A 21578-nucleotide genomic window follows, 5' to 3' on the forward strand; every position below is an offset into this window, starting at 1 on the left:
GCAGGTCTAGACAGAAGAAGCCATCTGTGTCAGCCTTCTGCAGAAGGGGATGGAGGAGTACAAGAATAGCCTAGGGAAAGAAACCTAGAATATACTTTGAGAATCCCAGTTTCAGTTCCCAGTGCTGCTACTTTTCTAGCAACAAGACCATGGGAAAGTCACTTAACTTCTCTGAGTCTCATTTTCCACCTCTATAAAATGAATTAATAAACTCTGTCTTTTCTGTTACACAATGTGGTTTTGAAGATCAAGTGAAGGAAAAGTGCTTGTCTGCTTAAGTTCTCATTTAATTCTCACAGAAACAAACTCTCACAGACAGATAAATATTATTATTACCTCTTTCGCAAATGAGATAAATAAGACTCAGAAAGGTCACATAATTATGTCTTCACTTTTACCACCCTCCCCACCCCCATCCTCATAGGTGTGGATGGGAAGAGAGTGGCACCGGGCTATTCGTTCCCCTGACTCCCTGCCTGCAAGGTCACTTCACTCTGGGCTGACTGGCCCTCACAACCAAAGGTAACAAGTCCTCCACCCAAGTGGCCTCTCCACAGCTCTCTCTGGTTCTGGGTTCCAGTAACCACCCACTTTTTGCTTCCTGTGGTTTCCCAGTATGTTCTCACTTTGAAAAAATAAAAAAGACTTTATTTATTTACTTTTAGATAGAGGGGAAGGGAAGGAGAAAGAGAGGGAGAGAAACATCAGTGTATGAGAGATACATGGATCAGTTGCCTCCCATATGCTCCCAGATGGGGACCTGGCCTGCAACCCAGGCATGTGCCCTAGCTGGGAATCCAGCCCATGACCTTTCGGTTCTCAGGCCAGTGCTGAATCCATTAAGCCACACCAGCTAGCACTGTTCTCCCATTTTTATGTATAGTATCATTATTAAACCTCTAAAACTGCCCAGTTTCAGAATGCCCTCTGTTTCCAGCTAGGACCATAACTGACAACAATAACTTACCCAAAGAAATACAGTTAATCAGTGACAGAACCAGAATCTCTGGTTCAAAAGCATGTCCTGTTTGATTGCATCCCATTCTTCTCAAGTGGTAAGGGACTTAGTAAACTATAAAGTCCTTTTCAAATACAAGATATTGTCAAATAATGAAGACCACCAGAGTTTAAAAGCAAAACAAATACAACTGATTTTATTTGTTTCCAGGCAAAGGAATATATCAATTGGCTGAAGGGGAAAGAAGGTGTTTTTAATTGTTAGTAATGGGTTTCATAGTCATTATAGTAATTAAAGATTAAGACAAATACTCTAAATAGGCTGGAATAAATCCACAGCTCTGTGCATGAGTGGTTAAAACAAACCCTATATTTTGTAGGTCTGGAAACTTCAGATAGATCCTGTAAGGGTCTTGCTTTAGCTTATTACAGTCATTCAGAGGTCATGATTTCTCTAACAGCTATAGCTGGTTTGGAGAGTTGAAGCACAGCGCAGTATTCAGTGCTTTATGTCCTAGGCAAGCTGTGCTGTAAATGGAAGAAATTCCCTTTACAATATTATTATGCAACAGATGAAGAGACTCATACCCAAATATGTTAGATGTTATGCCTAAGTTCACTTATACCACTGGACTGTTTATATATCCGAATCTAGAACTCAAGTGCCTAATTCTGAGTCACTTATTCCATAATGTAATTAAATGGGAAATTTTCAGGTCTACACATACATTATTCTTCTTTATATCCTCTATTACTAGCATTTGGTAGATTCTCAAGAAATATTTCCTGAATTGAATCTTAGTCTCTCCTGAATTCCTTCTCACTTACTATCTTAGTCAGGTGAGGCTGTAATAACAAAAATACAACAGACTGGGTGGTTTAAGCAACAAACATTTTTCACAGTTCTGGAGGCTGGGGAGTCCAAGATCAAGGTACCAGCATATTCAGTATCTGGTGAGAGTCTTCTTTCTGGTTTACAGACAGCTACTCTCTTGCTTCCGCCCCTGGCCCCCCAAAACACATGTTCTCACATGCAAAATACATCCATTCCATCCAACAACCCCAAAAGTATTAACTTATTCCAGCATCAACCCTAAAGTCTATAAAGTCAAAAGTCTCATCTATATTCTAAATCAGGTGTGGGTGAAATGCAACCTGAGGCAAAATTCCTTTCCAGCTATGAGCCTGTGAGGCCAAACCTGCTTAAGATACGTTCCATTCCTACAGGGAGAGATAGGGAGGGAGAAAGGAAGGAGCTTTTAGTCCCAAGCATGTGGAAAATTTAGCAAGGCAAATTTCCTGAGATCAAGGCTGGAGAATTATCCCTTTTCTCTTGATGTTCTGCCTTCTGGACCCCTTCTTCCCCCACTTTCTGAAAACCTCCACCCTACCCTTGTCCCTACAGCTCTGCCAGGCCAGATACATATTCCCAGGGCTCTACCTGGTGGTGGTCACACCCCTACAGTTCCTGGCAGCCAAGGCTTTGGATGGGAGCTGTCTGGCCTGCTGGGGTAGGTGACTAGGTCTGTGTGTTCACATCCACACTTATCTCCTTATCAAATGGTCAGTTAGCCACAGCCTTGGTATTCTTCTCCAAACACTGTTTTCTCGTTTCATTGTTATATGGACACGCTGGGAAATTTCCATATCTTAAGTTTCAGTTCCTTTTCCTTAACAATTCCAATTCATTTATCTCTCTCTCTCCTTTTTTTTTTTTGCATCTTACTATGAGCAGTCAAGAAGAACCAAGCCACTTCTTCAACACTTTGCTTAGAGATCTCCTCAGCTAGATGTCCAGTTCCATCACTTATAAGTTCTACCTTCCACAAAACACTAGAATACAAATGCAGTTCAGCCAAGTTTTTTGCCACTTTATAACAAGGATCACCTTTCCTCCAGTTTCCAACACTGTGTTCCACATTTCTGTCTGAGACAAGAATGGTCTTTACTGTCCATATCTCTATCAACATTCTGTACATGATTATTTATGTAGTCTCTAAGATAGAATCTTTCTCCCCAGCTCTCCTCTTCTCTTCCCTAAGCCCTCACCAGAATCTCCTTCACAGTAATAGACTTTGCCTAGCATGCACCCAGTGTAAGGCCACCACTATCATCACTAGGCTTCGCCCTCATGACCTCATCTACACCTAATCACTTCCCAAGGCCCCGTTTCCAAATAACATCACATAGGGGATTGGGGCTTCAACATATGAAATTTGGGGGAACACAAGCATTCAGCCCATAAGCACTAATTTATGATTATATATTTTAAAAATAAAAGGAATTTGCTTAGGGATCATGTATAGATCAGGAAACTAAAAAGAATTAAAGGCAAGGGGGCTGTCAACCTATTTTTTCGGTCAGTAAATGAAGAAAATCACCACAGGGATTAGAAAAGTGAACTTGTCTCAGTATAATTCCCATTGGACATTTCTTGCATGCCAAGAATTTACATGCATTATCTCAGTTAATTCTCACAAGAGCCCTGCAAGCAAATTCAGATTCTCGGAGGTTGAGATTCACCAAACTCCTATGTGACCTCTTCATTAAACAATTCTCAAATGTATGCAGTCCTAACATCACTTGGGATTCAGGATTCAGAAGGCCAAGAGAGAGAACTTGTATTCCCAATGCTAACTGTTCTGCCTCAGTCTTCTATTCTTTCATGGTTCCTGTATTAACTCATTTCAACTTTGTTATTGTTTGAAATAATTTCTTTGAGCACAACACTGCCAAAAGGAGCAGATAAAAAGCAAATGCCGGTATTTTGTTAGGACAAAGGAAAGTCAGCCCCTGGGGCCTTAGTCCGAGTCATAGGTGAACATGGAGACGAAGCTTGGGTCTGCCTTCTCCCAGGAGGTGGCAGCAGCAGCAGCCTCAGCCGGCTGGAGAAATCCGACAATTCATCCTGTTGCCTGTTGACATCCAAACCTAGAAATTCCTGGTTTCAGCGACCACTTTATCCCTCCTTTGGTTTGCTGAGCTTGGTTCGAGCCAGGGCACAGGAACTGGCAAGGATTCTTCTTCTAAGTGCCTAGTTTTTTTATAAACACTTTGGTCTGAGCTGTGACCTTGAAGCATGTGTGAAGGAGGACCAGAAGTCTTTGGCCAGGGAGGAGAGCTTCAAAAAGAAACAGTAACTTGAACACTTCCATCTGCACAGGCATAAATCCAGAGGACCCCAGCCCACCATTTGGTGCCACACCAAGAATATAGATTCTAGACTCAGCCTCCCAGCTACCAGTCAGCTGACCTTGTCATCGAATCTGTCAGAGCTGCCATTTCCTCAACCACCTAGTATAGACCAGGTGGTCTTTAAGTGCCTGCTAATTCTTAAATTATGAATTACTGCACTTTTATTTTCCGGATTAAGTAAGGTTGGGCACTGACCCTTTCAGAATTTAAAATTTCCAGACACAACAAAGCACTGCTCCGGTTCCAAACTAATCCCAGGTGAGCACATATCCTGGTTTGTTAAGGGCTGCCAGCTGCCTGGCAGGTGGGCAGGAATCCCAGGAAATGTCCGAACACCACACAGCTATGGATAAACTGTCAACTGCTGGGAGTTGCTTTGCAAATTACCACATCTAAATGAAACTGACAAAATAATATTCCAAAAAGCAATTAACACTGATTCCTAATGTATTTGGAACTAAAAGGTCTTTTGGGAAGAGTGTGAAATTGGCTCAGAGAAAATGATCCTGGCCTTCTGGGTAGAGAAGTGTTTGAGGTTAAGGGGATTCTTAAATCAGGATATGTCAGTACTTTTGTCCTATCACCCACCTGATCTTTTGTGAAGGAGGAGACAGAACTAGCTCCTTTCATTCCCTCCCCACCGCCCACCCCAACTTCATCTTGGTTGCTCTCATCTTTATTGGCTAGACTGCTTAAACTTTTATTCATGCATTCAGTAATCACTTATTGGGCACCTAGTACATTAAAGGTGCTGAGAATATACCTCACTACTGAGGAGCTCACAATCAAGTACTTAGTCAGATACTAAATGGGCTAACAAAGAATTCAGAAAGGATTGGCATATAAAATATAAAGTAATAACAGTGGTCACAGTGGTAGCAGTAGCATTATCTTCCTAAGCCACAGGCCAAATATATTTCTTTAATTAAAGCTACCACCCCCAGAACATGATAGAATCATCTAGAGATAATCTTTTTGTTCTATAGGTATTGGCCTCTGTGGGTCTATCTCAGCAACTCTCTCTTCCCATTTCACATGAAAGTCATCATATTGGAATCCCATCCTGAATTAGGAACCTTTGGCTCTGGAAGGCCACTGTAAATGGAAATATGTATCTGTTGCCTGGCATGAAAGGACCTGGCTGAGTGGGGACAGCATCCTCCTCTACCTTTACCTCCTGAGAATATTAGCACAGGTTATGCTCTGGTTAAACAAGTTTCAGTGTTACTGACACAGAGGGAACTGGGGAATGACAGAGATAGGAGAGCATGGTGACACAAATTCTAGGTTGGCTCCACACTAGAAAAGAGAGCCATATCCACCTTGGAGAGCAGGTCAGAGAATAAAGGAACACATGAGACGAGGGACGGAGCAGAGCTGTACAGTACAACAAACAAGCAGAAGAGAAGCAAACCATTTCTCCTGGCCCCCCACGTTTCAGATGAGCCTGAGGAGGTCAACTGAAGTTTATCTTCAAAGAGACACCAGATGCCCTCAGAATATTGGAATCAGATCAAATCACTCCTCAAATGCAAACTTTTATAGACCTTTCTTATCATGTTGATAATTTTGATTTATTTGCCTCCTGTATATTTCCAAGTGAGCTCAAAATGATCTCCTCCCCCAACCTCTACAACCGATTTTCAGCAATGCCAGTTACTAAATATGTAACACAAAGGTTGAGAACCTCTGGCCTTTGACTTAATTTTAACCAATTTATTGTTTGGGTCATTGCTCTCACAGCCCAGAAAAAAAAAAAAAAAACAACCAACAGCATTATAATGGGATTCTGGTGAGCACATGTGGAGGGAAGCCTCTAATCAGTGGCTCTCACTCTTGGCCACATATTGGAATCACATGGGAAACTTTAAAAACTCCTCATACCACATCCTAAACCAGTTACATATTAGGGGTGGGACCTACACATTGATACAAATTCCTCAGAAGATTTTAATGTGCAGCCAAGGTTGAGAACTTTTCCCACTTATGTCTTAGCATAGTGGTAGTCTGGAAGCCTGGTAATGACAGGCAGGAAGTCTGTCAGCTGGTAACTGACACCTGAGCTCTCCTCCTTGCTTTGGAATTTCTCCTGAGAAGTTGCATCAAGAAACCTGATACTGAAATGGTGGCTAGCTTGCACATCTACTTTGCAAGTTTTCCATTTCAACTTTCCCACCTTATTCACTAAATCTACATTTAATATGATTCAAGTACTTAAATAGCTGTGAACAGTAGTTCATCAACATGTCAAAGATAAACTGGTAGCAAGTGATGGTATAAATCGCCACGTTCTAGAACTTCCACACTCATCTTTAAAACAAATATAAATGTATTTTTTAAACCGCCCCACTCCTGCATTACTGAGTCTTTTCCCTCTCCTCCTTCTTTACCCATTTCCCTCTTCCCCTTCCTCTCTCTACTTGTCTCCTTCATCTGCTGCTCTCCCACCCTGTCACTGCCCGATTACTGTTACTGCTTGTTTGTCTTTTATTACCCTGCATCACCTGGTGCCTTCAGCATCTGAATCTATTTTTTTACTCTCCATTCTCACTCCCCTTACCTACAACATACATTGTCTCCTCCATTTCATCTTTCACACTTCATTCCCTTAACTGACTGTAGAACAAAACCATTGTCAGATATTTATAATATTAAATAAGATATTTTGTTGTCAATTTTAAAAGCAGATGAGTTCTAAAAGGGCTGTATTTCTCTCTCCAAGGAGTAAAAACTTGCTAATAATTAGCACTCTTTAAATACTAATAATTATTTTTCTTACAACTTCCTGTATTGGCCATAGCTTACTTTTTTCATGTAGTTCAGTGACCCTCAATAGAAAATGGTTCTCTGTTCTTCATTAATCCCAACAACGGCAGTTGATATCAATGTAAAAAGAGAAACAAGCTAAAAACAGTAGCTGAGTGTATGCACCCTGAATTGCATATTCAGTTGCAGAGTCATCATCATTATTATCGTAATTGCAGAGGGGAGGCTTTTAAATAATTGTTCAGAGTGTCTTCTTGAGGAAATAACTAAATCAGGGCCAGCTGTCAGAATCCAACCTATAATAATAATCTTGTATATGCACCTTCATTATTCATAGCAACTCTAACAAGAACAAAGTTATGCATTCATCCAATGTCCTTAAGCAACCTAAAAAATAACAAACAAATCTTGATCAGAGTCAGTGTCTCACTTGGTAGGTGACCTATGTTTGTAAGTAGTATCCCAGAACAACCTTACGATCATAAACCACCAAACAAAAATTGCACCATCAATTCAATGACAAAGTGGGGTGGGTGACCCGGCATCCACCTGCTATGTTATGGCTACAAATCAAGGTACAAGTAGAGTGAAAACCAGGTAGACAGGTTGGCAGACAAACTAAAACATTTAGGAGAATTAGCCACAGAGATAGACAAGTTTTTTTACTTGAAATTTGTAAACAAACAGGAACTGTGTGAAAAGAGGGAAGGCCTTGTTTTTAGTTTACTTGTGAAAGCCAAAAGCATTTGAGAGTTTCTCTTCCCAAGATACAGCTGTGAAATGACTAATAGGAATTAAGTAGGCCTGCACCAGGAACTGAATGTGCCACTTCACTGGGAACAGAAATTGTTCCCCTGATAGAGGCTGTCCTCTCAGATTAGTACCTTGGGTGTTTTAAAAAGAATCAGCCAGACACAAATATGGTACATCTATAAAGAGCAGGAATCATCCAAGCACCTTTGCAAATTTTCTTTATATTTCACTGCTTCTGAATCATGTTTATATCTTAATTTCCATGTTCTGGAGAAACTCAGGAGAGAGGGAAAAGAAGAAAGAAAAATTTCCTATCTCATTGCTTTTCTGTTGCTGGGCTTTCCAGTAGGAGTCTTGCTGAAGGCTTGCTTGGCCTGAGTATAATTTAAGAAGGGTGAATGACTTGAGACTGCTTTAACAAAGTTGGGATTCAGTCTTCCCAGGTTCTAAAAATCATACAGCTAATCATTGCAGTGGCTCACTATTATTTGCATATTGGCCTCCTCAGCTAGAATCAATTTACCTGCATACAGCCTCATCCTATTTCAATAATTAAAATATTTTCTGCAAAAGTATCAGAAGGGACACTGATACTTTTGAAAATTGTTTCAGGGCACAATCTATATACAGCGGGTCCTTGAATAATGTTGTTTTGTTCAGAGGTGTTTCATTACAACATTGATAAGATGCCTTAGGAACTTAACTCTTATTTATATCAATTAGCCTATGGTAAATTGGTTTCATTACATATCATTTTGCTTAAAGTCTCAGAAATTATTGAAAGTAAGACACCAACATAAAAATAAATTCAGACATCAAAAAACTTTAAAATGGAAAGAAAAAATCTCCTTCCCATTCTTATCTGAAGGTAACTATTGTTAACTATTTCTTATGTATTCTTTCCACATAGCATATACAATATACACACCATTTTTACATGAAACATTATATAATATACAGTGCCCTATATATATTGGTCTCTGCCCCCAGTTGGAACAGAGCTAAAACCCCTATAAATTCCTAAGTGATAAGAGCACTAGGAGCATTTTTCTTTTGTCCTAATATTTGGTCTCTGCCTCCAAAGAATTTCTAAATCTCTTTGAACTTCCTGGGTGAGAAGAGTGTCTTTTGTTCCAGTGAGTTGGGCTCCTGAATTGCTCCTGAGTAGGGGCAGGTCCCCAGAAAGACCAAGTTATGATTAGAAGCTCGGAATTTCCAACCCCACCCCCTATTCTCCAGAGAAGGGAGAAGGGCTAGAAATGGAGGTAACAGCTATGTGATGAAGCTTTTGTAAAAATTCCCAATAGTATGGAGTTCAGAGAGCTTTCCAGGTTGGTGAACACATCCACTTAACTGGATGGTGATGCAGCCCAACTTCACAGTAACAGAGAAGCTCCTGTATGGGGGACCCTCCTGTACCTCGCCCAATCTAGCTTTTCATCTGGCTGTTCATCTGTATCCTTTAAATGATCATGTATTACATAAGAAGCTGGTAAACATATCAAAGTGTTTTCCTGAGTTCTGTGAGCCATTTCAGCAAATAATCGAATCCAGGGGGAAGGAAGTCACACAAACCTTCAATTAGTAGCCAAGTCAGAATTTGTGGGTAACCAGGGGACTTATAGTGAGACTGACATCTGAAGTAGGGAGGTCTTGTGGGACTGAGCCCTTAACATGTGGAATCTAACACTGTCTCCAGGTAGATAGTGTCAAAATGTAAACTGTAGGGCAGCCAGCTGGGTCACAGAGAATTGCTTGATGTCAGAAGTGTTATAAGTATGGTGGTGATGTAAGAGTAAAGGAGAAACACACGGAAGGAAAAGTGAGTTTTTCCTAAACACCAGTACCCTGCTTTATTTATTTAATAATATATCGGAAATATTTCCATGTCAGCACACACAGATCTTACAAGATCTTTTAATCATTGTGTATGCCATAATTTATTTAACCATTGCCCCACTGATGAACATTTCAATCATATTCATTTATTGTTATATAAATAAGGTTTCCATGGATATTCTTACACATATGTCATTGGGAATTTGTACAGACTCTATCTGTAGAATAAATTCCTTTCAATGAAATTGCTAGGTCAAAATATGTGTGCATTTAAGATTTGATGTTTTGAAATTGTAACCCCTATCCACCTTTCCATCAACAGTATGTTTACCATATTTTACTGTGTATAACATGCACCCACATTTTGTGTGCATTATCACAGGATTATGATACCCATTATTATATCCATGGCATGTAAACATCATACCTGTGTATAGTGTGCATCCTTACTTTTCCCTCAAAAATTTGGGCAAAAATGTGTGCATTATACATGGCAAAATATAAGTATTTATGCCCCTGCCAACACTGAGTTTTATCAATCTTTCAACTTTTTATCATTCTGATAGGTGAAAATGGTATCACATTATTGTGATTTGCGCTTTTCTAAGCACTAATGAAGTTAAGTGGTCTTCAAGTAGTTTTTGCCACTCTTTTCTTTATGAAATATTTGTTCATATTCTTTGCCCATTTTTTCCTTTTCATTTTTTCCTCATAGGACTATAAGATTTCTTAAATTTTTAAAAATTTTATTGATTTTTTTAAGAGAGAGAGAGAGAAACATCGATTTGTTGTTCCACTTATTTATGCATTCATCGGTTGATTCTTGTATGTGCCCTGACTGGGGATCAAACTCACAACCTCGGCATATTGGGATGATGCTCTAACCAACTGACCTACCCTGCCAAGGCCAAGATCTCTTTATATAATAAATAAATATGTACTTTTTCTCTTGGGTTGCAAATAATCTTTCTTCTGTGCTGTTTTTCTTTTGCTCTGTTTACAGTATTTTCTTGTTTTTGCCATGTTCATTTTTACCATATAAACATTTTAAATGTTTTACACAAAAAGCATTTGTCAGCATTTTCTTTTTTAGTTTTGGAGTTTTGTCTATGTTTTAAATATTAGCTCTCTTGCAAAAAGAGAGTTGCCACCTTAATGCACCAGGGCTTCATTTGACTTCCACTGCATCATATGATACAGGTTAAAAAATTAGGCTTTACTGTGGAAAGAGGAAACTTACAATGTCAAGGTCACTGAGAGAAGGGAGGGCATGGAGACCCCATCCTCTTATTGTTCCTGGCTGACCTGCTGGCCTCACAGAATGGTTAGTGTTCCAGGAAAGGGAACTTTGCTCCTCTTTTGGTCTACTTGTATGGAACAAATGTGAGAGTAGCCTTATCAGCAAATGGAAAAATCAGACGGACTTGGCACCAGGAAGCCTGGGTTTTGGTGCCAGCTGTTTGCCAGAGTTGCCTGGGAAACACACACAAGCTGCCTGGCACCTAGATTTTTGGTCTTGTGGGATGTTACACAAGAGAAAGGAAGCCCGTGGGTCCCATGGGAAGCTGAGCTTGTGTACAGTTCCTCAGGCTGGGAGCAGCCCTTTTCCTCAGCCCCAACGCCCCATACCTGGTTTGAGCTAGCTCATTGTCCAGGCAACACAGAATGAGCACCAGGTTCACTTAGAACAAGCCTGTTCTCGGCATTACATTAAATTAATAAGGAGTCAGGCACTGGAGATGAGATTAACTCTTTATAAAAAGTTACCCCCAACTTTTTAGTTTGAAAATTTTCAAACTAAAAAGTTTGAAAGAATGATACAATGAATATGCTTCACTTAGATTTACCAACTGTTAATATTTTGTCACTTTTGCTTTATCTCTTTCTATAAATGTATGCTTGCATCCATTGAAGTATTTGGAGGTAGGCTGAATATCTTATGACATTTCACTCAAAATAATTCGTATGCACCTCCTAAGATTAAAGGCATTCACCTACCTAATGGCAATAACATTTTTCAGACTTAGGAACATTAACACTTCAATATATTTAATTATACATTCAAATTTTACTAATTGTTCCAAATGTCTTTTATAACCACCTTTTTAAAAAATTTGAACCAAGATCTTAACAAAGCCCATACATTACATCTGATTCTGTCTCTCTAGTCCAGTGCCCCAAGATGGATATTTAGCAATGGCTAGAGATACTTTGATTGTCATAGCTGGGGCTGCTACTATCACCTAGTGGACAGAAACCAAGGATGTCTGCTAAATATCCTACAATACACAGGACAACCCTCAACAATGAATTACCTGGTCCAAAATCTCAATTATTGCTGAGATTGAAAAACCTTGTCTATCTGAAATATCTATCTGAAAACCTTGTCTATCTGAAATGACATTGACTTGTAGTGTTCAGGCCAGTTATAATGTAGTATGTCCCACATTCTAGGTTTTTCTGATTGTTTCCTCCTGATTAGTTTCCATTTATACATATTTGGCAAGGATATTATATAGGTCATTGTAACAGTTAGTTATTACTGCATAACAACCCACCCCAAAACTCAGTGGCATAATATTAACAGCCTTTGGCTAAGTCATTCTGTTGATCTGGGCTGGGCTCAACTGATTTTGGCCAGACTCATTCATGAATCTGCAGTCATTTGGCAGATTGACTAGACGCTGGCCGGTCTGGAATGACCTCAGCTGGGATGACTTGGCCCAGCTCGGTTCACCTATCACGCTTAGCGGGCTAGCCCTGGCCTGTTCTCATGGACAAGACCAAGGTCTGAAAAGAGAGTGGAAGTGAGAAAGGTCTGTGGAAGTCTAGCCTTAGAAATGGAACTCTGGCACTTCCACTGCATTCTGTTGGCCAAACAAGGTAATAAAGCCATTCTAGATTCAAGTGGTGGAGAAATAAACTGTACTTCTTGAAGGGAGTTGTTGCAAAGTCATTGCAAAGTGTGTGGACGAGGGAGAGAAAGAATCTGAACCTGTTGCAATCGGTCTATCAAAGTGATATTGTACTCATCACATCAGATCTGGAGGTATATAATGTTAGGTTTTCCTACTATTAATGATGTTAAGTTTGATATTTGATTAAATGGTAACTGACAAAGCTCTCCTTTGGAAAGCTCTTTCTTTCATATCTGTGAGTAGATACTTCAGTACATGGTTCTTTCTTGTTCACCGCTGTGTTACTTTCCTAGGGTTGCTATAACAAGGTACCCACAAATTGGGTGGCTTAAATCAGCATAAATTATTGTCCCACAGTTCTAAAGGCTAGAAGTATGTGAACAATGGGTCAGCAGGGCTCCATCTGAAACCTTAGGGAGAATTCTTCCATGGCTCTTCCAGCTTCCTGCCCCAGACATTCCTGGCTTGCCACTGCAGTACTTCTACTCAGCCTCCACCTTCACATACATTCTCCCTGTGTGCCTCTCTTCACATGACCATTTTCTCATAAGAACACAAGTCATGTAGGACTAGGGTCCCGTCCTACTGGATTATGCCTCAACTTTACTAATTATATCTTGAACAACCCTTTTTCCAAATAAGATCACATTCTGGGGTCTTGGGGGTTAGGATTTCAACTTACCTTTTTATGGAAACATAATTTAACCCATAACACCCATCAACCCTTTACGCAAGGGTTTTATCATCCATTGATTGTCCTTGATCAACTCAGTTATTAACACTGAGAATTGTATAACAGTGGTTTTCTTAGGCCTCACCATTTCTTCAACATTTATTAGCTGGCATTCTTCTATAAAGAAGGCTTTGTTTTCCTATTCCTCCCTCATCTGTCTTTCCTCCCTCATTCACCCCACTGGCCCCACTTTTTAAATAACTTTGAATGTTTGGCTTTTTCTTTTTATCATTTTTATACAACCATATGATGTTTTATCCAATATTATATCAACCATCATTTTTGTATAACCATACAAACAAAATTTTGGTGATCAAATTGTCTCAAGTGTGGCTAGTTAAGGGCCCATAAAGTCAACTCTTCAGAAATAAAAGTGTAAGTATTTAAACTTTTATTAAATTTAAAATTCTTCTTTTTAAAATGTAACCACTGCTGATTTATCCCATTGGACTTGGTTCTGCTGTCCAGATAAGTAAGGGCTCATAATTTCCTCCCTGGGGAGGCAGTGTGATTGTTTCCCATGGGGAAAAAAATAATCTGTCATTCCTAAAGTATGGCCATAAAAAATAAAAACCTGCCATTAATTGAGTATTCTCTGCTTTACATGTTATTTTAATTATCATAGTAACTGCCCAAGTAATGTTACGACATATTACAGATGAGAAATCTAATGCTTAAAGTGAGACACTGGAAAGAACATGGATTTTGCAAACTGAAAGTGTGAATACTAGCTCTATCACGTCTTAGGTATGTGATTTGGGCCTTGGTTTATCGTATATGCCTCACAGGTTTGAGCCCAGCAGCTCCCCTAACCTAAACAGAGTAGGTGTTCATTAGTTCTCTTCCTTCCATAGCCTGATGCCAGGCCATGACTTCTAGGTCATGTTGGATAAATGACAGGGCCACAGAATCCACTAGCAATTAGTCTGGAGTTGATCAATCTCATTAATTCAGAATATGCTCATTAGGAATTAAAGACAGCTTGACCTAAGTTTCAGCTAAAGTTTATCTTTAAATATCTTTTGAAAAAATGACTTTGATAATCAATTTCCTAAAATAATATTGATCGCCCTCTGGGAGGGCGATCATATCTATTCAACTTAAGAGAAGAACTATTGGGGAGATCTTTGACAATTTACACACACATTAGGAAATTCATTTACATATCTATCTTCAAAATAGGTCAAGTTTGTTGGAAACCATGCAATCATCCCTTCCACAAATAGCATTGAGTACCTACTATGTCCCATGCAATGTTCTAGGCACTTGGGATACATTAGAGAATAAAACAAATATTTCTGCCCTTGTGTCCCTTCTGGTTGGGGGAGACAGGTGAAAAATGAATAAATTTGTGAATTATATAGGGTCTTAAAAGTAGGTAAGCACTAATGAGAAAAATAAATGAAGCAGGGGTGTAGAGGAGGGTACTGCAGTTTTAAATAGGGTTGCCATCATTTAAAAGGTGATATTTGAGCAAAGACTTGAAAGAGATGAGGAAGTTGGTCATGTGGCCCTCTGGGAGAACAACATATAAAAAGCCCTTGGGCAGGAGGGCGCTTGGCCGGCTGGTGGCACAGCAAAGAGACTAGTATGGCTGGAGTGCAATAAATGAAGGGAAGTACTTTATTTATCTACCAAACACTTAAATAGCTCTCACTAGCAGGTGCACGCACACACGTGGGCTTTCTGTCTCTCCCCTGCCCCCTTCCCCGCAGCTCTACCTCTGTGACTTTCTAAATAAACTTGTGCTTGTATTTGAAAACAAAAAATAGCCCTCACTAGTAGCACTGACCCAAGCACTTAACAATGTTAACTAATCCTCCTAATAACTAGGTGAAGTGGATGCTGTTTTTCTCTTGTCTAGATGAGGAAACTGAGGCACAGGGAGGTTACATAACTTCCTTTAAATCACGTAACTATCAAGTTACAGAGCTGTGACTGGAGCTCAGATAGTCTGTCTCTAGAGGCTTGTGGTGCTTTGAAGCATCGAAGTTGCTGTACTGCCTCCTCGTAGTCAGAGATGAGGTCTGATAACTGGGGTCTAGATCCCATAGGTCATTAAAGGCCATTGAGTTTTTAATTCTGAGGATCTGGGTTTTTATTCTGAGTGATGTGGGTTGGTTTTGTTGTTCCAGAAATTTCCAAAGCATTTATATACTTAGGTATGGATTACTCTTGTCATTTAATATACTACATAAATTCAAAAGGATATCAATGTATGGGAACAAAGAAAATTTGCTATGTATAATTTAGAGATGATATCCCACCAAATACCACTCGTATAAGGGTAATCGCTTCTGTTTTTAAAGTCTTACAAAAACCTGTTTATTAAGTGGATCTGGTAATACTTATGTACTTGGCTGTGCTTTTGTGGGGGAAAAGTTTGACAAAAATCTTGTTTTCCTTCTTTGAAGGGGAAAAAGTGTATAGGGGCAAGTGGACTACTTATGTCTTCACTATATACCAATGGTGATGGGTCAGTGGTGCTGCTTTCTGGGGGCCTAACATGTCAGCACCGTATAGTGGGCCACCCACCTTCACTGGGCTCCATGACCTCAAGTGCAGAGTGATCCAGACGCAACTGCCTTTGAGAGTACCTAAAGGACTCTGGCTCAAGCCATCCATTCTGCCCAAGGAGCACTTAGGAGCAGCACAGGCAGAGTCAGTCTGGAGAAGAGAAAGCATTGAGAAGATCATAGTTATCCAAGAATGACATTAATGATCATATTAATGGCCACAATTTATTTAGCATTTACTGTATGTATAGCATCATGCCAAATGCTTTACAAGCATGAGCTATGTAGTACACTAAGGTTTAAAGAGATTAAGTGTTAAATTGCCCAGGATCATATACAGCTGTGGCTCAAGCACAGCTCTACCTGTCTCTACAGTACATGGTCCTACTTATTTTTATACGTGGTCTGGGAATGTAATTCTCTATGGTTATTCCTGCTGTAACCTTCAAAAACACTTTGGTGGTGCCAGGACATAAGTGCAAGTTTTAGCCTTACATTTTTTGTGCCTTTCAATTTATCAGATCTTATGTGCCTCATCAGATTTCTTGTCATCATTTCTCAAATCCTCAGTTCCTTATTCTGTCTCAGCCACCACTGCAGCTGACTTGCTTTGTTTGGGCCCACGTAGTCCTGTTACTTTATCTGCCACTTACCCTGCCTGGCCCTCCCCTCTGCCACTGAACAACCAGGCTCACCAGCTACATGCCATGAATCTTGTCTCTACTCCCAACCATGATGAAAGGCCACACCATAGAGCCTTGGCTGTGGCTTGCTGAGAGACTAACAATGGGGAAAATATGACGTAACCCAGAAGTATGAGGAAAGTAACTCCCGGTGTGGTATATTTTGATCATTGGGAAATAGGAGATGTCAGGGAACCACAAAGGTGAATTCCTTTTCTTTTCTCCCTCCCAAGAACTTACCTGAGCATGTTTTTGCCATATAGCATGCCGGGAGAAATTCTGCATGGACATATAGGCATACCTACTATTTCTGCAGATTGTCCAAGCATCATCTTGCATTACTTCTCCTCTTTTTCTGTCTCTCCCTTTTTGTCTCATTCTGACTGCCCTGGGATTGCATCTCCTAAATAAACCATTAGCATTAACTCTTGGTTTGAGTTCTATTTTTCTAAAAAACATAGGCTAAGACATCCAGACTTAATTCCTCTCAATGGTACCACCACTTCCTAAATTTTTTTGCTTCAAAGCCAAACTTCCAAGATATAGCAATAGCTGATAATATTGTCATTTTTATCAGTATACCTAATAGAATTCATGTATTTCTCCTAAAAGGTGCAGTTAATTTAAAAGAAAATTAAAATAATTGAAAGGATCCAAGGTGGTAAAAAGATTCTGAACCAGTAGCTAAAAACTGGCATCAATCCTAAGTGTACTCATGCCTGGAGTATCTTACAGCTAGCTCTTCCTTTCCTTCCCAGTCTTGCCCTGGTTTGAGTCCCCTGTATTCTCACTTGGACTATTGAACGTCTTCCTGATTTGTCTTTCTGTTCCCACATTCTCCTACTTATGATCTAATTTGAATGCTATTACCATACGATAAATAGTTCTAAAGCTGATGTTATCTTGCTCCTCTGTGTTCTAAAACCTGCAGTAACTTCTCACTGTCCATAGAATAATGTCTAAAGTTCCTTCTAAAACTAATCTTAACTGAAGGCCCTCTACAAACATTGTGACCTACATTTCCAGCTTTCCTACCAACTATAGTGTTTCTCTCTGTGAATTACTCCACCAGCTATTCTGGGCTCCTTGCTTTTCCCAAAAGTATGTTGCACTTTTCTAAGACCACCACGCCTCTGCTATGAACTGGACAACAGACATATTTGTGGGTTTTGGTATGCCACCCTTTTTGGGAAGTAGCAGAATGCCTCCCATATCTGTAACCACCTCCTGGTGATTTTTAATAAACAGGATACCAAATTATGTATCAATTTATTCTGCCATTCTAAATAAAACCATTTAGTCCAGGAGCTGGTGCCTAACCTCGGGCAATAAACCTATCTATGCTCATGTGATGGCTTATCAAAGAAGCTCTGCCTAATAGCAGCCTGTACTTGATGGTGAACAGCCAAACTAGTTGGGTCCTTAAGGGTGTGAAAATGAAGTACAGAGAGGTTAGTGATTAGGGAGAAGCTAAAAGATACATGGAGAAAAGGAACTATGCAATCATGTAGCAACAGCAATGATGAAGCAATAGAATCTGTGAGATACAGAAAGGACTAGAAAGTATTTAGTAGCAAGGGCAGCAGATGCACAATAATAGCAGATAGAGTACAAAACAACGGATATTTACTGCTGAAGAACCCACAAGGTAACGCAGCTGCTACGGTTGTGTTGTATGCTGAATCATCTTCCAGTTCCCACTGGTCATTACATAAACTTATATTGAGGCACCCTGAGTCTATCTCTGTTCTGGAAATTAAATTTTTGTCTCTCAGTATCTATGTCAAGATCATGGTAGAAAACTAAAGGCAACTCAGCTGGAGTTTTGAAAATACGTGAAGACACTATTTACAAGGATGTAAGCAGGGTTGTGGGAAGGTAGGAGGAGTACTGAGGCACTGAATGTTCTGGGACTAGCCCAGAGCTGAAGAGACAAGGGAAGGAAATGGTGTGATATGAGACTAGAAAAGGCTAGAGCCATGAAGGTGCATATCTGCTGCCAGAATTGGGTGCTGGGAGGAAAGAAGTATATCAATTTTTTTCCTCATAAGCTCTGATGCTTGCTGATGCTTCCCACTGGCCAAACCCTACAGTAAGATAGAAGACAGTATAGCCCAGGTGATATCATTTGTGGGTAACAACCTCATGAGGCACGGAGCAGGGCAGAGAAGGATAAGGGGGGCTGTCATGGGCTGACTAGTAGCCTCTTCAAAAAAATGTGGCTGTGCCCTAATACCTTATATAGTAGAGATGTGCTTAAGTTCAGGATCCTGAGTAGAAAAGCTTATCCTAGTTTATTTTGGTGGACCCAAAATACAACCATATGTATCCTAATGAAAGAGAAGCAGGGGACGTTTTGAAAAAGGAAAGGAGGAGGCATTATGACCACAAAATCAGAAACCAGAGTGAAGTGGCCACAAGCCAAGGAAAGCCTGGAGCCATCAGAAGCTGGAAGAGGTGAGGAACAGCCTTTCCCCTAGAACCTTTGAAGGGAGCATGGCCCTGCCAAAACCTTGATCTTGGACTTCTGGCCTCCAGAACAGTGAGAAAATAAAATTCTGTTGTTTTAAGCCACCCAGTCTTTGGTAATTTGTTACAGCAGTCACAGGAAACTAACACAGGGACCAGCCAAATGGAGAATTACCAGCACAGAATCTATTCAGCTCGAATGCCATGTTGACCACAACAATGTCCCTGATCACTTTGGCTGGACATTCTTTTGCCTACCTTCTCTATTCCCTCTGGTACTTGTTTTTGGACAACTCGTATGATTCAACTAAAAGGCTCCCAGGTTACAGTTACTTTTGCATACAAATATCTTTTCATCCTAACCAGATTATAACACTCTTCTTGAGAACAAGAACCTTGTCTTATATTTATATATCTTTGTAGACCATGAAAATCCTAGCACAGTATTTTGAACAGAGTGGATATTCTGTAATTGGTAAATGAGAAAGAAAGCTTCCATTTGTCCATCCGTAAATGGAAAATAACAATTTCTACTGACTTGCCTTTCAGAGGTAATAATGGCAGTGTTTCCTGGAAACAATTTCTGTACCTGTAACAAAATGATATATCTGTAATACCCACTCCTGCTGGAGCAGTTCCTCAGGAAAAAAATTACAGTTCATGGCAGTGCGTCCTCCATTTCATGTGGAGCTGAAACTGCTTGTAGTCACCCCAAGGAGAAGGCAGGGGATCATTAAGAAAATACAAGAGCTGAATATTGTTGTTCACCCAGGAACTTTGATTCATCCAATAAATATTTATAAAAGGACTACTATGTTAAAGTACAGTCAATAAAGGCTGGAAAAACACACACACAAAAATAAGGCATGAACCCAAGTAATTATCACACAATATGATGAATGCTTTTTATAAGAACAAAATTCTATGGGAGCAAAAAGAAGGGAATGATTAACTCTATGGATGGGAGTTTTACCAAAAAGAAAGTCACACTCAAGCTGGTTTTTTAGGACTTCATCAGGCACAGACGAAGTCAAGAGCACTGGAAACCAAGAGAAATAACTTCGCCTGAGCCGTTGCCAAGCAAACCACACCCTCAACTCAGCCCTATTGTATCCAGCCCTATTTTTATTCATTATCCTCAAAGCTAGTGGATAGTGAGAAAGGAAGAGAATGCTGACTGCTTCCCTACTTTGCATCTAGATTTGCAACAAAGGAAAAAGATTATCAGGAGGAAAAGTAGCGGTTGACCTCTTACAAGCCCAATAATGACAAGTTTAAATAGCCATGCAATAGAGTTACTAAACACTCTTACCTTTCCTGAGCTTCTCCCTCAATCCTGAAAACTGAGGTGGGCTGTCCTGTGAGAGTGTGTGGTGGCAGGGTATGAATAGCTCAGAGGAAAGAGGGCCAGGAATGAGAGCACCCTTTGGTCTCGTCCCAAACCAGGAGACGTGTCTTTGTGACAAAGCCCCTTTGAATGGGAATAATGGCTGAAGCCCTTTTGCCTCCCAGAGGCTGACCTTCAGATCACTCCTTGGGGAACGGCTCTGTCAGGGGCACCGCCCAACTTCTCTCCCCCTTCAGCCTTTCTAGGCCTCTGAGACCAGAGCTGTGCTGCTTTTGAGTGGGAGGAGAAAACTCTTGGGAAAGCAGCCAGGGGAGAGGGAAAGACTGACCTAAACCCACCAAGGGGCAGAGGGTTCCCCAACCTCACCCGGCAGCTTCCACTGGAAAATGGAGAAGCTGAGAAACCAGATTCCAGCCTCAAAGTACAGATCACTTGTCCTTGTTTTCTTAAGGAGCCTCTACCTTCCAGACCTTGCCAGGAAGCCGGCGGCATTTTCATGAAGCAGTAATAACAAGGACAGAGCGTTCTAGCCTGCTGGAGCCTGCTGGCTGGTCACTCTTTCCACTGCCTTTTGTTTTCATGCATCATTCCCTCACTTGCTTCTCAGATTCCTTGGGGCTTTGAAAAAGCCACAAATGCTCCACACAGTGACACCACCCAGCAGGCTGGCAGACATCACTGACACGCACTCTGCCCTAAATGATGGCACGTACACAAGCCCTGACAACTGACACCCAGGCGTACACCTAGTAAGAGTCAAGACAGCTTCCAGAAAGTGACCCCCACCTGTCACCTTAGCTGGCAAAGGTGAGACTTTAGATTAAGTACCACCCAGTGGACTGTAAATCACAGACCCCTGTTTGATGCATAATGCATCTGCAAGGTAAGTTGGGCAGTGGCACTTCTCTCCCCTTTCCTCCAGGATCTAAATGCAGCCAACACAGATGTTACCAACAAAGTGACAGAGGGCTCTCACTGTGGCAATTCACCTTTCACTATATTAGATTGTGTATGCATACATACAAGGAGCAGAAGCTCTCGATGACATTTGTGTTTCCATGTCACCTGTGGCCTGTTTCAAACCACACTGCAGAGCTGCCCTACCAGAATCTGAAAATAGGTCCCAGACATGTATATTTTTAAAAAGCTTGACAGTGTTAGTTAGAATGTGTGAAAGAGAAATTCTCATATATCACTGATGAGAGTAAAAATTAGTTCACCTACTAGGGAGAGTAATCTAGAGAGCAAGTTAAGAATGTATATATTCTATTCCCTAGAAATTTCCTTTCCAGATATATTCTAGAAGAACTCCCACACATGTACCCAATGAGGTATTTACAAGGACAATATCCTTTACAAGGACATTGATTATATCATGATTTGAAATAGCAAAAAAACTAG

General features: G+C 40.4%; 1 protein-coding gene across 6 annotated transcripts in view; it reads right to left on the reverse strand.

The window, feature by feature from the left end:
* MKLN1 (muskelin 1) overlaps positions 1–21578 on the reverse strand; it is a 335011-nt gene that overhangs the window by 169182 nt on the left and 144251 nt on the right. The window contains exon 3 of one of the 6 annotated variants that reach the window (XM_045855618.1): positions 15697–15828. The exons of the other annotated variants lie outside the window; for them this stretch is intronic. The gene's annotated coding sequence lies outside the window, so the exon portion shown is untranslated. The remainder of the gene's footprint in view (positions 1–15696; positions 15829–21578) is intronic. 6 annotated transcript variants of the gene reach the window in all.

The sequence above is a fragment of the Phyllostomus hastatus genome, unplaced genomic scaffold (genome assembly GCF_019186645.2).
Source record: "Phyllostomus hastatus isolate PE091 unplaced genomic scaffold, TTU_PhHast_1.1 phas_scaffold_114, whole genome shotgun sequence".
Classification (NCBI taxonomy): domain Eukaryota; kingdom Metazoa; phylum Chordata; class Mammalia; order Chiroptera; family Phyllostomidae; genus Phyllostomus; species Phyllostomus hastatus.